Source organism: Lepidochelys kempii, chromosome 10, assembly GCF_965140285.1.
Source record: "Lepidochelys kempii isolate rLepKem1 chromosome 10, rLepKem1.hap1, whole genome shotgun sequence".
NCBI lineage: Eukaryota > Metazoa > Chordata > Testudines > Cheloniidae > Lepidochelys > Lepidochelys kempii.
In genome coordinates this window covers 63,577,628-63,591,520 of record NC_136389.1, presented here as the reverse complement: position 1 = coordinate 63,591,520, position 13,893 = coordinate 63,577,628, and the positions used below count along the sequence as shown (strand labels likewise).

Genomic DNA, 13,893 nt, shown 5'->3' with positions numbered 1-13,893 from the left:
CATTTATATAGGGTCACTCATGTATGCAGTATTGCTGCTTTTCTTTCCCCTATTGCTCTATGACTTTGCTTTATCATCAAGCACCACTTGGCATGCATTCAGCCGAGGAGAGTTGACAGAAAGAAACCAACAACTACAATCAGGTCAAAATAGTACAGAAATACAAGCAAAATTGTCTGATGAGTTTTCTCCCAAAGTGGGATACTACATCATGTGACTATAACCTTGTAACAAGGGGATGGGCCAGATCCTCTGCTGATGCAAATTGATGTAGCTTCGTTAAAGTCACTGAAGCTATACTTATTTATACCAGCCGAGATCTGGCCCAATATACTTCCAGGATAGGGGCCTTTCTAAATATACTAATAATGACTGTTCTAAAGAAAGGTGTTCTGGGATCAGATTAAGGATCCTTATAGCTGACAGCGCTTTGGAGTCTATCAACTCCCCCAAAACAATAGGCAAAGATTTCAGTAACAAGCATCCACAGAAGCAAGGCTTGAACTGTTCCATGGAAAGGCATGGTAGTGACACTGAGAATCTGAAGCTCTAAGGTTTCATTTACAGTGACAGTTTAGATTTGGATACATAATTCTCATGTTGAGGAAGCTAGAGGTTTTAACCAGCTCTTGTGATCATGGGGGAAGTGAATGACTTCTGAAAATATTCCTGAATGGGTTCCTTTGATTATAGAAGCAGATAATTTGACACTAGCCAGAGTGATGTTAAGGTTGCCCTGCGCCGTTTTTCAATTTGTTGGTTTTTCCCCCTCAACTTCTCTCTGAAGATATTTTCTTTGGTCTGTAATAGATTTTTACATCTGAAAAACTCCAGTTGTGCCTCTTTGGACATCTATTCTGGCAGTATGTGTCTTTTGTGGCATGCAACATACCTTGAGGATGCTTAGTCATTCCCCCGCCCCTTCCTGGCTTCTAAAAGAATATTCCATGAGGAAGGATAACAAAGGATTTGAGGATATTCCTTCTAACTGGCCATGGGAGACAGATGTGAACTTGGGGCACTAAATGGAAATTGAAACTGAATGGTAAATCGGTGTTCATTAGTTAAGAAATGGTGAGAATGAGGGAATAAAATGATGTTAAATTCACATTACCTCGGGCACCATAGGAGGAGAGCTTTGGAACACAGCCTGGCTTTCTTCAGCAGTTTCTGCTCCAGAGGAATCATCCCCACAGTGGGATCCAAGGCCTTCATAGCACCTGGTGTAAAGGGGCCAGAGAGGGTAAGGATCTCACCTCTTTGACTCATTTTGACCCTCTGTAAAATGTAGAGCTTGTTGTTTTCTCCCCCCAACAACAACAAAAAGGGAGTGGCGGAGAAAAGTATTGTGAAAGGTTTTCATTTAATTTTTTGACCAATATAGAGATGCGGGGGGGAGAGAGAGAAAATGAGCTTAAAAAAATACGGAAAGTTTTCTTTCTCCCATGTAAAAATTTTGAAGTTTCAGAAAATGTTGACCAATTCTAATGAAAAGGGAAAATCAGACTTTCCTACCTCCCTGAGATAAACCTGCACACCAACTTTGCACTTGGGGAACAAATGCAGAGGCAGAAAATCAGGCCATTAGAGTTCCAATTTTCTTTACATCTAGCCTTGCAGCCAACAGGTAATTTTACCATTGACCACTCTGCATGAAGGATTAAGCTGTCTTAACTGCCCTGATCATCTTTTTATATCATGAGTCATAGGACTTCCATGTAGTTAAAACCTTATGGGAGGGGCTCTCAAACTTCTCCATTGTGTGAACAGCATCTTGATGATATTATTCCATGGACACCACTCCTACCTGCAAACACAGAGACCACCTCTTCCCCGATCGCATTCACGTGAGACCCATAGGGCAACTGCAGCCATTGCTTACACATGCATAAGTAACACTAGAAATGTATTTCTGTATTTTTAGCTGCCTTTAGTACAGTAAGTGTTTTGCCCTTTCTGAAAAAAATAGTCACAGTCTGCATTGGCTCATAATTTCATCGCCCACTCCCATCTGTTCTTTATCTCAGCTGGAAACAAGGACAACCAACGCAATACAACCACTCCACTCTCTGGGGGCTGCTCTGTGGTCAACAGACTCACTCTGATTTTGGAACTGGTGTCGTATGGAGTCCAGGCTTTTCTCAACGTGCTGGAGATGTATGTTGACAAACTTGACTTGCCAAATTTAAGCCACATTTTTCTCCGGTATTAGTGCATTGTGTTGACCGTGAATTATAATTCTCTTACCACGCTTTGTTCTATATTGGATAAAGGTTGCAACTTTTATCCCTCAAAGAGGGAAATAAAGCTGGTTAGAAATTTTCCAAATGGATTTTTTTGGGGAGTTGGAAAATGCCAACTTGCCAAAAATCAAAGCATTCTGTGGGAATGTGGTAATTTTAGGGGAATTCTGATAGAAAGTAGGCCGGGTTCTGGCAGAAACGTGTATGATTACCTGCCAGCTTGCCTACCTGGGTCCCTGGCTGCTTGGGAGCCTGGACTTCCGGGCCCCCGGGCTTCCTTGGTCCCTCAGCAGCCTTCTAGGAAGACTGCCCAGGAGCCAGAGTTCCCAGCTCTTCAGCAGTTCCAGCCTTCAGAGTCCCCAAGCTCCCTACCTGGTAGGCCACCAGAGCTCCAGGCAGCTCAGAGAATCTCAGAAACATTTCCAAAAGGTTGAAGTGAAATATCACCATTCCCATCACATTCCCTCAGAATTTCAGTTTCTTGCCAGCTCTAGAAATGAACTTGAGTGGCTCATATTATCACAACAGTTGCACAGATGGAGTTTCTATCCTAGATGTATGAGTAACTATGTATCAACTTGAATTTATAAATACTGCAATAAGTGATTCTATAGCTACACTGCGTTTAGCAATTTGTAATGCTGGAGCATTTCTTCCAAGCAAGAACCGGCCTAATCTTCACCCTGGCTCCAACAGCTCTAGTGCTCCATCGTGCTACTGGCAAAGCATGAGAACAATGCAGCCACACACCTGCCAGTCCCCAGCAGGTTCCCCTCCTCCCAGACCTACTAGGGGCAGTTGTAGTATCAACTACACAAGCCAGCAACATAGAACATTTGTCATCACTATTGTGATGGGTTAGACCCCCCTTTTGGAGTGCCTCTGGATGTGCTGGTGTCCAGCGCTTTGGAGCTGTGCTCCGGCTCCATTCCAGCTCCAGGCAAAAACCTGCAGCTCCACTGCTCCGGAGCTGCTGCAGCTCTAGGCTCCGCTCCAAAGCCCTGCTGGGGTCCCACTGAGCCCATCGGTCCTACCAGCCTGGGTTTCCCTTGCACTGGGTTGCCGTGCCAGGCTCTCAAGCCCCTTTCCAGCACACACCAGGCAAGGCCATACCCAGCTGCAGACAGACTGAAATCAGCTCTGTGTAGGAGGATTCAGCTAGGGGAAAGACCAGCACTCCGGTGCACACATCATCCATAGTGTAAATCCCAAAATAATATTGTCTTGCGCTGTATAGAGAGATCTGTTCAAAACAAGCTCATAAAAAAAACCCAAAACAAAACACACTCCCTCCCTCAATGGGGAGGATGTTATGCACAGCTTCTCGTCCCCACCCCCGGCTAGTATGAATTGCACAAACTGGGTTTTAGAACAAACTAGAAAAGTTTATTAACTACAAAAGGTAAATGTTAAGTGATTATAAGGGATAGTAAACAGAACAAAGCAGATTACTAAGCAAATAAAATAAAACATGCAACCTAAGCTTAATTCATTAAACAGGTTACAAAATGTAATTTCTCACCCTAAATATTGTTTTAGACAGGTTGCAGAGTTTCTGCAGCTTAGAATTCCAGTTACTTTTCTTTACAGACTAGACCGCTTTCTTAGCCTGGGCTGAGCCCTGGCCTTTTCCCCAGTTTAGTTCCTCTGTCTCTTCAGGTGCTTTCAGAGTCTTCCTTCTTGGGCAGGGAGGCAATGGAGAAGAGCCTTATTTGACTTACTTCCCAGCCTTAAATAGAATGTATATAAGGCAGGAATCCTTTTTCCAGTGGAAAAATACCAGCAGTGTCCAAGGTGGTACTCCATACCAGGTGACATCACCTGACCCTGCAGGGTCAAAGCAACATCCCAGGAAATTTCTCAGGAAGGCAGGAGATTAGTATCTTTCAAGTTTTATCATTCTCCCTAGTGGCCCATTGAGGCTGATTGCCTACTGTCTGATGGGCGTTTCCCAGATACAAACACTTTTGCAATTGATAGAGTTTATATTGCCAACTTAAGATACAGCAACGATACATGCATACAAATACGATAATCACATTCAGTAAATCATAACCTTCCAATGATACCTCACAACCCACCTTGCATAAAACATCTTAGTTATGCCATATTCATATCATAACAATATTTCTAGGAAGAATATGAGGTGTAACGTCACAACTATCTCCTTGCCAAGTGCAGAGTTGAGGATTTAAAGCATTATTAAATTCACAGATCTCAAGTCATGTTGGGAACAGACAAAATGGGAGGTGTTTTGAGCAGCAGAGTGCCATGATTGACTACAGATCCAACACAAATGTTACCTTTTAATATGGTTCAGTGATGCAGTATCTTTGCAATAGATAGAATAAGGGTTGTGTAGTGGATGCTGAACATGAGATTCTCTGCACATTGGATCATTGTTTTCATCATCACATCAAATGTCATTGTTTTGGGGATAGTTCATGTTTAAGTTCAATTTCCCATAGCTTTTCAAATCCACAGCATCCAACATACTGATAGCTGAGTACCTTGAGACTGATGGCCCCAGTGTAACTAGATGGTCACATAACCTTGGTTTTAATTAGTAAGCTCAGGCAGCTCTGGAATTAATAAGTGCTTTTAAAAAACCAAGTTATTTGGCTAGATAAAAATTATGGCAAAGACCCATGAATGACAAAGTGTAGTTGTTTTGATTGTATCACTTAATCTGATAATTCCTGTGTGTTCCCACAAGAATCAGGAGATAGACTTTTTGTTAATCAGGACTAAATGGCTATGCTGAAACAAGGCCATTTTGCTCGGTAATCATTTAATTATGGCACTGCCGTATGGTCCAAAAAGAGAGACAGCTTGCCCTGCTGTTTTAATTACTGGTGTTATTAGATATACTCTCTGGGAATATAATCTTTAATAAAAAACAACAAACAAAAGCCTGCTTTCTCAGCAGCTAGAGGGTAACTGGATGCTTACACAGAAATCGGCACCTTCACTTAAAAGGTGTTAATATTCATGAGAATTTCAAAATAATGGACTCTGATCAAGTCTTTGTTCAAAAGAAATAAATATCTAGAATAAACCAAATTCTCTGCAAGCTTTAATGGAAACAGAATTACACTACAAGCTTCCCTTTTCAGTGCAGCAGTTCTTTGTGAACAGACGGCGGCAGATCTGTGTGATGCAGTGGGCAGGGTTTCCATATCATGTTTCTGGCAAATATGATCAGTGTTTAACTCATATTACACACACACACACTATATGTACACACCTATGCATTTCGGTATTACTGGTCTGATTTTCAGAGATGCTGAGCGCACACCGCTCCAATGAATTCAACTTTAGTTGTGAGTGCTTGGTAAGTCTGAAAATCTGGCCACATATATTCATAGTATGCCTCTTCTTGACTACACACTGTCCAACTGGCTTCCTAACTTTTCTTTTATTATAGCAGAAATAAGTATAAAACAATAGCTCTTATGCAATACTTTTCATCCACAGATCTCAAGGCACTTTACATAGGAAAGTAAAGGGCTTATCTACATGGAGACTTTGGCTTCTGTTTTCCATCTGTTAAATTGGGATCTGATACTTAGAGGGAGTCTACACAGAGATTTAATGTGCCTCAAGCTGTGGTGTCAATCTACAGCCAGCTAGCCACACAATGACTGGTTGTGTGGACCTGTATACACAGAACTTTTAGTGTGCAATAACAGGGTCCACACAGGCAGTCAGGATTCACAACACACATTAAGTCTCCATGTGGACACCAAGTATCATCATCATCCCAATTTAACAGATGGAAAACTGAATCTCAGAAAAGTCAAGTGACTTGCCTGTGGTCATTCAGCAAGCCAATAGCACTCCGAGAGTGAAATTCTGGCCCCACTGAACTCAATAGCTAGAACTCCCTTTGACTTCAATAGGGCCAGGATGTCACCCTCAATTTCTGGTTCAAATTAAAGATTTTAAATAGATTAGCCAGTGTGCATTTTCCGTAAATCCAGTATGTTTAACATGAATAAGGGCAATATTTGCTCCATTTCTCATATCCTGTTTGTGCACATAGCAAGTGCATGTTTCTTTTAACTGTATCTTTATTACAATCTCAAAACTGGGAGCCAGATGAGAACAAAGAGTTCTCTGCCATCCCTGAATAATCCTGCAGAATAATTGTGTCTTTGCAATACTAGAAAGATGCACACAAAATTTCACTTCATCTTGCAGTGCAGAATTTCACAGTTAGGCTGGCAGAATTTGATAACATCTAACATGCATCTCACCGAAATGCTAGGCTTGGGAATCAGCATGCCATACCTTTCATTACACTAGGAGGCTCCACATGTCATCAAATGCTGCAGACCTCTCACATTTTGTTTAAGGAATTCCCAGTCAGTTGCACTCTCCGATGTGTAGTGTTCTGAGACCGCTAGATATGAAAAACAATGTTTTAATGTATTGTGTAATAGTCACTTTCATGGTCTAGAACTTTGATAACTTATTACATACATAACAATAAATGTCACAAATTAATAAACTATGCATGAGACAGAGAACACATTCTATTAATTGATTGAGGAACTGAAAGCTCCTGGAGAATATCACAAGCGGCGGGACAGCATCCTTGACCTTACTTCTGAGGAACCTCTCATGCACGGTTTAGTCTAGCAAATGAATATATGGACAACACTTCGTTCATCAAATATGTTCCTGATACATCAGCTTCAGGCAAAGGTAGGCAAATGACTGGTGCATAGGAACTCTAAAACCGCCAATTAATGTCCCTCTTTGTCCATTGTTGCAAAGGCTGAAAAGCTCTTCTGTTGAGCGGATATTAAAACAAAGCACAAAGTCTCCTGCAGGCTCACTGTGGCAGGTGGGGCTCACTAACCCTCCCTGGTGGTCTAGGACAAGTGGAAGTTCCTCTCCCAGAGATGAGCAGGAGGTAGGACGGGGGCAGTCCTGGATGGGGTACAGCTGACACGACGGAGGAAGCATAAGCTGAGGTTTCAGAGTAGTAGCTGTGTTAGTCTGTATTCGCAAAAAGAAAAGGAGTACTTGTAGCACCTTAGAGACTAACCAATTTATTTGAGCATAAGCTGAGGGTTATGCTATGCTACTGTTAACGAGTTACCAATAAATCCAGACTCCAGGAAGAATGCAAGTCCGAACACTAACTCAGACTGAGACCATGACAGGATGGGGTGGTGACTCAGCCCATTCATAGCAATAAAAAAGGCAAAGATGGGCACACTGTTTCCTTCCCTTGTACAGTCACATTTGAAAAAGTAAGCCTCTCCCTTTATTACTTAAGCTATTATTAATCATTATACATATTGCAGTTGCACATAGGAACCCCCAATTACAGACTGGGGCCATTGTGCTAGGTCCTATACTAGGGGTGGGCAAACTACGGGGGCCGCATCCGGCCCTCCAGACATTTTAATTCTGCCCTCAAGCTCCCGCTGGGGGAGCTTGGCCCAGGATGGCGCTCCAGCTGGGGAGCGGGGTAGCAGGCTTTCCCCATTCTGCGTGGCTCCCAGAAGCAGTGGCATGTCCCTCCTCTAGCTCCTATGCATAGGGGCAGCCAGGGGGCTCCACACACTGCCCCTGCCCCAAGCACCACCCCCGCAGCTCCCATTGGCCGGGAACTGTGGCCAATGAGAGCTGCAGGAGCGGTGCCTAAAGACAGGGCAGTGCGCCTCCACATAGGAGCTGGAGGGGGGACATGCCTCTGCTTCTGGGAGATGCTTGAGGAAAGTGCCCCCCACAGCCTGCATCCCTGACCCCCTCCTGCACCCCAACCTCCTGTTCCACCCCAGAGCCCACACCCCCAGCAGGTGCCCTCATCCCCTCCTGCACCCCAACCCCCAATTTCATGAGCATTCATGGCCCGCCATACAATTTCCATACCCAGATGTTGTCCTCAGGCCAAAAAGTTTGCCCACCCCTGTCCTATACAAAAGAACTATCCATTCCCGGAGGAGCAACTTATGTCAACTACTTATCTCTGCACTGTGTAATTTCACTACTGAAGTATTCCTGGTGATTTCAAAGCTTCCAAAAATTTGTAAAAATGAGAGGCAGCTCAAGCTAACTTTCCAGTACTTTCATTAAATACAAACGTAGCTCATTACTCCAAAAGTTGGTTGGTGGTCATCCACATATTGCCAGTGTTTGTTGTAATAAAGGTTATTACTAGAGCTGGTCAAAAATTTTCCAATGGAACAATTTTCCCATCAAAAAATGCTGACAACTGACATTTTCCTTGGAAACAAGTTGATTCCATTGAAACTTTCAACTGAAACCTGGCCAGCCAGCCCGACTCCCTGAGATCACCATCTCCTTGGCAGCCTGGCTTACTGGGCACCTGACCCAGAAGTTTTAGAAAAATTCCATTCTAGTTCCTCTGAAATGCGTTTGGGCTTTTTTTTTTTTTTTTAATTTTCCATTAAGCTCAAAGTTTTGCATTTCTGACTTTTCTTTCCAGTTTGGAATGAATATTCTCAGAAATGCACATTTTCTGTGGGAGGAAAACTCTGATTCATGCACAGCTCTAGTTCTTTCTAAATTTATGCACAGTTCCATTAAAAAAAAAAAGAGCTTCCATCATACTTTTAAAAATACATCTATTTGGTCATTAGCTAGCATTATTAATGGGTTCATATTGATTTCTCATACAGAGGCATATTTGTGAGAGGCGACATTGAAATGGATTAATAGAATAGTCAAATTATTCATATTTGCACTGACAGACCCACCGGACCTGTACATGTAAAGTGTTTGTTTCATCAGGAATTCATTAGTTATTAACTCGCTAAAGTTATCCTCCTCGCAGAAAGGCAGTCTGCTTCTTCCACAGAAGCAAAGAACTGACCCCTCAAATGCCACTGAAGCTGCACAGCATGATTAACCGTTTTCTACACTGGAGCTACCGATGGTTTGATTCTTGAATGTTGGCAGGGCCGGAGGGTTAGCACTTCAGTACTTTCACATTAGCAGAGTTAACAATTAGTCCCTCAAAGAATTACCAAAATGAATCAATCTTCTGGCTCAGCAGTTGGCACACAGCATTACTGGTCAGTTAAAAAAATACTGATGTATACTACACATCCTGTGTGCATTACTGGTCACCCCAACTCAGAAACAATACTGAAGAATCAGAGAGGGTTCAGAGAAGGGCAAGTAGAATGAGTTGAGGGGATGGGGAAAAAAACTCATAAAAAAGAGGGATTGAAACGATTTACATTGCTTAGGGAACATGAGAGAAGCATATAAACTAATGATTGATCTGCAGAAGGTAGATCAGCAACATCTGCTGTCCCCTTACATGTGGTGTGAGGGAAATTCAATGAAACCAAAAGGCAGCAAATTCAAAATGAATTGAAAACAAACAAACAAACCACAACACTTTCACACAATGAATAACTAGACCATGGAACTCATTGTTACAAGACATCCTTGAGGGCCAAGAATTTACCAAGATTTAAATAGAAATTGGATGTTTATATGAACAAGAATATCCAGAGTTATAATAGTGAACACAAAAAAAAAGTATTGGAAAGAATATAAAACCTAACGCTTCAGGGTTTAAACCAAGCTAACTACAGTACTAGGGATTAGGAGGAAGCCTTTGTTGGGGGTGGGGGATACAATTATCCCCCATATGTTTACTGGGGGGATTTCCTGTACTTCTGAAGCTACTAGCACCGGCCTCTACTCCACAATCCTCTCTCTGACAGACAGATCCCAGGTCTGATCCAGTCTGGCAATTCCTATGTTCCACTGTCCAGGAGATGATTCTGAGCCAGCTGCCGGAGTAAGGTTATACCCACGTAGGAATAAGAAAGGGCATTTGTTTGACACACACACAAATCCTCACAAGTGCAAGATTGTGTGTGGTCTAACTTTCCAGCCTTTGCTGTTTTTTTAAAATCCTACTTCAAACATGATGACTGAAGAACAAAGAGAAAGGGGGAGGAGGAGGAGGAGGAAAGAATATTACACGAGTTAAACAGTATTGTAGAAGTTTTTGTTTAATGAGAGCAAATATTTTTGAAGTGTTGCAAAGCATGTGAGAAACAAATGTAAATATTTGGTAAATGTTGAAGAACACATAATGATCCATTTTTTGGAAATGAAAATAATGGACTCAATCCATAAATACTTTCATACTGGATCTACATCTGTAGCTCACAAAGTGGTAGCAAAAATTAAAGCTAGAGCATAAAACAGGGCTCAGACTTTTTTTTTTTTTTTAAATATACACTGACAACAGCTTAACGAGCACAGGGCAAAGTTTTCAGAAGTGGCTAAGTAACTGCACACTCTTAGGGCTTGTCTTTCGTTACCAGGGAATCAACACATGTCGATTGATCCCCTGAGGGTTGATTTAGCAGGTCCAGTGAAGACCCACTAAATTGACTGCCGATCGCTCTCCCGTCGACTCCGGTACTTCACCAGAATGAGATGCATAAGGTAAGTTGATCGGAGAGTTTCTCCTGTCAACCTTGCCCTTAGGGGGCTAAGTCACTTTGAAAGGTCACTTAGGGCAGGTCTACACTATGGGGCTAAGTCTACCTAAGTTACGCAACTCCAGCTATGTGAATAACGTAGCTGGAGTAGATGTACCTGAGGTTGACTTATTGTGGTGTCTATACTACTCTGGATTGACGAGAGAAACTCTCTGATCGACTTCTCTTACTGGGGGATCGACAGGTGAAGCATAAGGTGAGACAAGACCTAAGTCTCATTGACCTTCAATGAGATTTAGGCTCCTAGATGACTAAAATCACTTTTGAAAGTGGTTATGCCTCCAAAGTCATTAGTTGCTTTGTGTGATTTTTAAAGTGTTTAGGTGCCTAAGAAGTTAGGCACCTAAAAACTTTTGAAAGTGCCTCTAAGGAACTATCTACATCTTCGACACCTAAATACCTTCAAAAATGGGCCCATAGCTGCTTTTGAAAATTTTACACCCAGATTTAAAATGCCTAGTTTTTGTCTAAGCTACAAATTCTGCTGTTGCCATCATCAGCAGATCTCCAACAGTGATGAATTGCAGGTCCTAATTTCCTTATACAAGTCCTAGTGTTTGCTGGGTGCCCATTGACTGTTTAGCTAATTTATTCATGGTATAATTTCATGCAAGTGGTACCTGTATATCTAGTTAATATTAGATAAAAAACAAGGGAAGGGGGATGCAGTTACGCTAGTCACGATAAATCACCTGTGAGGAAGATCTACATTATGGGCTAGAGGAGCCCTTTCCCTCTGGGATACCTCCTCCAAAGGAAAATGCCACTGGTTCTGCTTCCCGAATGCAGAGTAGCATTGCCAACTCCAAGTGTTGAAAAATAGAGAGTCAGGGTTCCCTAAAAAAAAAAAGTCATTAGACAGAGAGTTAAAGTCAGGAGATAAAAATAAATGTGGGTTTTTTTGGGTCTTTTCAGCCTTTTGAACTTGGAGGGTTCACATTTTCAAACTTTTCTCTGCAACCATGAGAAATAAAAACTTTTTTCTTTAAATGAAAGCAGAGATTCTCATGTAATCACAGGACCTCATGAGCTACAGGAAAAACACCAAATATTGCAGGACTTGATAAAACCATTGAGCTGGCAATACAGGTTGATTAGTGCAGTCCAAGGCATTCAGCACCCAAAAAGTCAGCTGAATAGGGCAGTGGTACTCAAAATTTTTTCCCCGTGGACCACTTGAAAATTGCTGAGGGTCTCGGCGAACCATTTTAATGATTTTTCCAAATGTTGTCTGTACCGTTAGCTAACTATTGTAAAGCGCTTTGGATAAAAGTGCTATATAAAAAAACCCCCTAATAATAATAAAAAAAATGTTGTTCTAGAAATAAAAGCAAACAACTCATATTTTAATATCAGTGTCTTACCTTTCTAATGCGATTGATGTGCCCCCTCTCCCCCGCCACGGCAGTCCCCAGGCTGGGGCTGGGAAGGCGGGTATGGGGGGTCTCTTCCCCACCACAGAGCTGAGGCTGGGAAGGAGGGCTGTCTCTCCCCAGCAGCTGCAGCCCTGGAGCTGGGGAACATTGTCTCTTTCTCTGACTGCCGCAGCCCTGCATGTCCCAAATTGCCCCCACCCCCTCTTCTCACCCTACTGCCCCCTCCCACCTACCCCTTATTCCCACCCCCAAGGCCACCACCCCACCTTACATGTGCATCTTCTCCAGGGTCCAGGCACCTAATTAGTGGAGCCACAACTGTGCAGCATCACTAATTAGGTGGGTGGCCCTTCATTTGCTCATGTGCAGCCGCCCAGGCATGCACCCTAGAGGGAATTATCCACAGACCACCTGAATGGAACTCGCGGACCACTGGTGGTCCACGGACAACAGTTTGAGAACTTCTGGCCTAGGGCACTGCCCTCTCTTTATAACAATTAGTGTCTGGAGGCTGGCACCAGGCAAATCCCTGCTCCTCCTGTAAAATAAAGTGTCTGTACTGCATATGAGCATAGTCTCCATGGCATACTTGCTAGGATTCCACTCAGCCTACAGGGCTAATTCTCCAAAGCCTTGTGCTTTGTGCAGTCATTTACACCTGTGCAAAGGAGGAGTAAAGATGATATTTTGTTCTGACCCACCATGCACTGGTGTACATCCATAGTAGGTACAAGGCAAGGAGACCAAGCTGAATATGTGCGGTGCACTTTGCATTCCTCTCACGACATACTCTGGCTAATGTGAAAAACTCTGAGCTCCAGAAGAAGCAATATGGGACTGGTTACTTCCAAATCCAATTTCTTCAGTCATATCATAAGGGACCTCCCTCACTGCAGACTAGAATTTCATATACCCCAGTGCAAATTCACTGGACTGTAATGGAGATATTCCACATTTACACCAGTGCAAATGAGATCAGGATCTAACAATTCTGTGGCAAACAAAGTTTTAAAACCAAGTAATTTGAGAGCTATTTGAAAAGCAGAAACAAGTTTATTCATCAAGTTCACCTTTCTAGTGTTTGTCCTCAGCTGAAATGTTAGCCCAGAGTATCTGGCTTCTTATAAGTCTTTGAAAATCGGGGCTTGTGACACAACTGCTTCCTCAACAATCACTACAGTGTTGCTACAGTTATGCTTATAATAGGGCTATCGGGATTGAATATCTAGCCTAGGCCTGAAAACACTGTCATAGTAAGTTGATGACAGGGAGGCTCCTTCTGGTCTCCTTTAGTTCTTGGACATAAGCCTAAGCTATAAATAAACCTGTGTAACAGTTTCTTTATCTCCTAAGGACAGAAGATGCCTGCCTTTCAGAGCTGTAGAATTTAAATCCTTACTACAGCAATGATGAGACAGTTTCATTTTACCCCTTTTAAAAACATACATTCAGTATTTCTTTTAAAAAGATCTTTTTAGGGTCAATTCTTGAAACATTTCCCCCATACGTCTAATGTCTCCAAGTCACGGAGTCCCATATGAAATTAAATTATATGCAGAGATTCATTTGTCAGTGAATTATTACTATTTATAACAATGTCATTCCATTAAGTCATAATTCAGAATAGCCAGTCAAGAAAAACATAAAAGCAATTTTACTCCGAATCTCTTCACTTATACATCCACTCTATCACATGCATGTATTTCCAGGTTCAAAGTGCTTGACAAAGTTGGATAAGATGAGATGAACAGTGGTCCCAACAAG

The 13,893-nt window shown here is 42.4% G+C and overlaps 1 protein-coding gene across 6 annotated transcripts in view; it reads right to left on the bottom strand.

Moving 5' to 3' along the window:
- Positions 1-13,893, bottom strand: part of LOC144930925 (uncharacterized) — an 81,389-nt gene that overhangs the window by 60,223 nt on the left and 7,273 nt on the right. Inside the window, exons 2-4 of one of the 6 annotated variants that reach the window (XR_013636429.1) lie at positions 11,446-11,590; positions 7,111-7,250; positions 2,592-6,648 (exon numbers count right to left, since the gene is read on the bottom strand). The exons of 1 other annotated variant lie outside the window; for it this stretch is intronic. The gene's annotated coding sequence lies outside the window, so the exon portion shown is untranslated. Of the gene's footprint in view, positions 1-2,591; positions 7,251-11,445; positions 11,591-13,893 lie in introns of those variants that run through there. 4 more of the 6 variants (XR_013636427.1, XR_013636430.1, XR_013636428.1 and 1 more) reach the window with 4 other exon arrangements.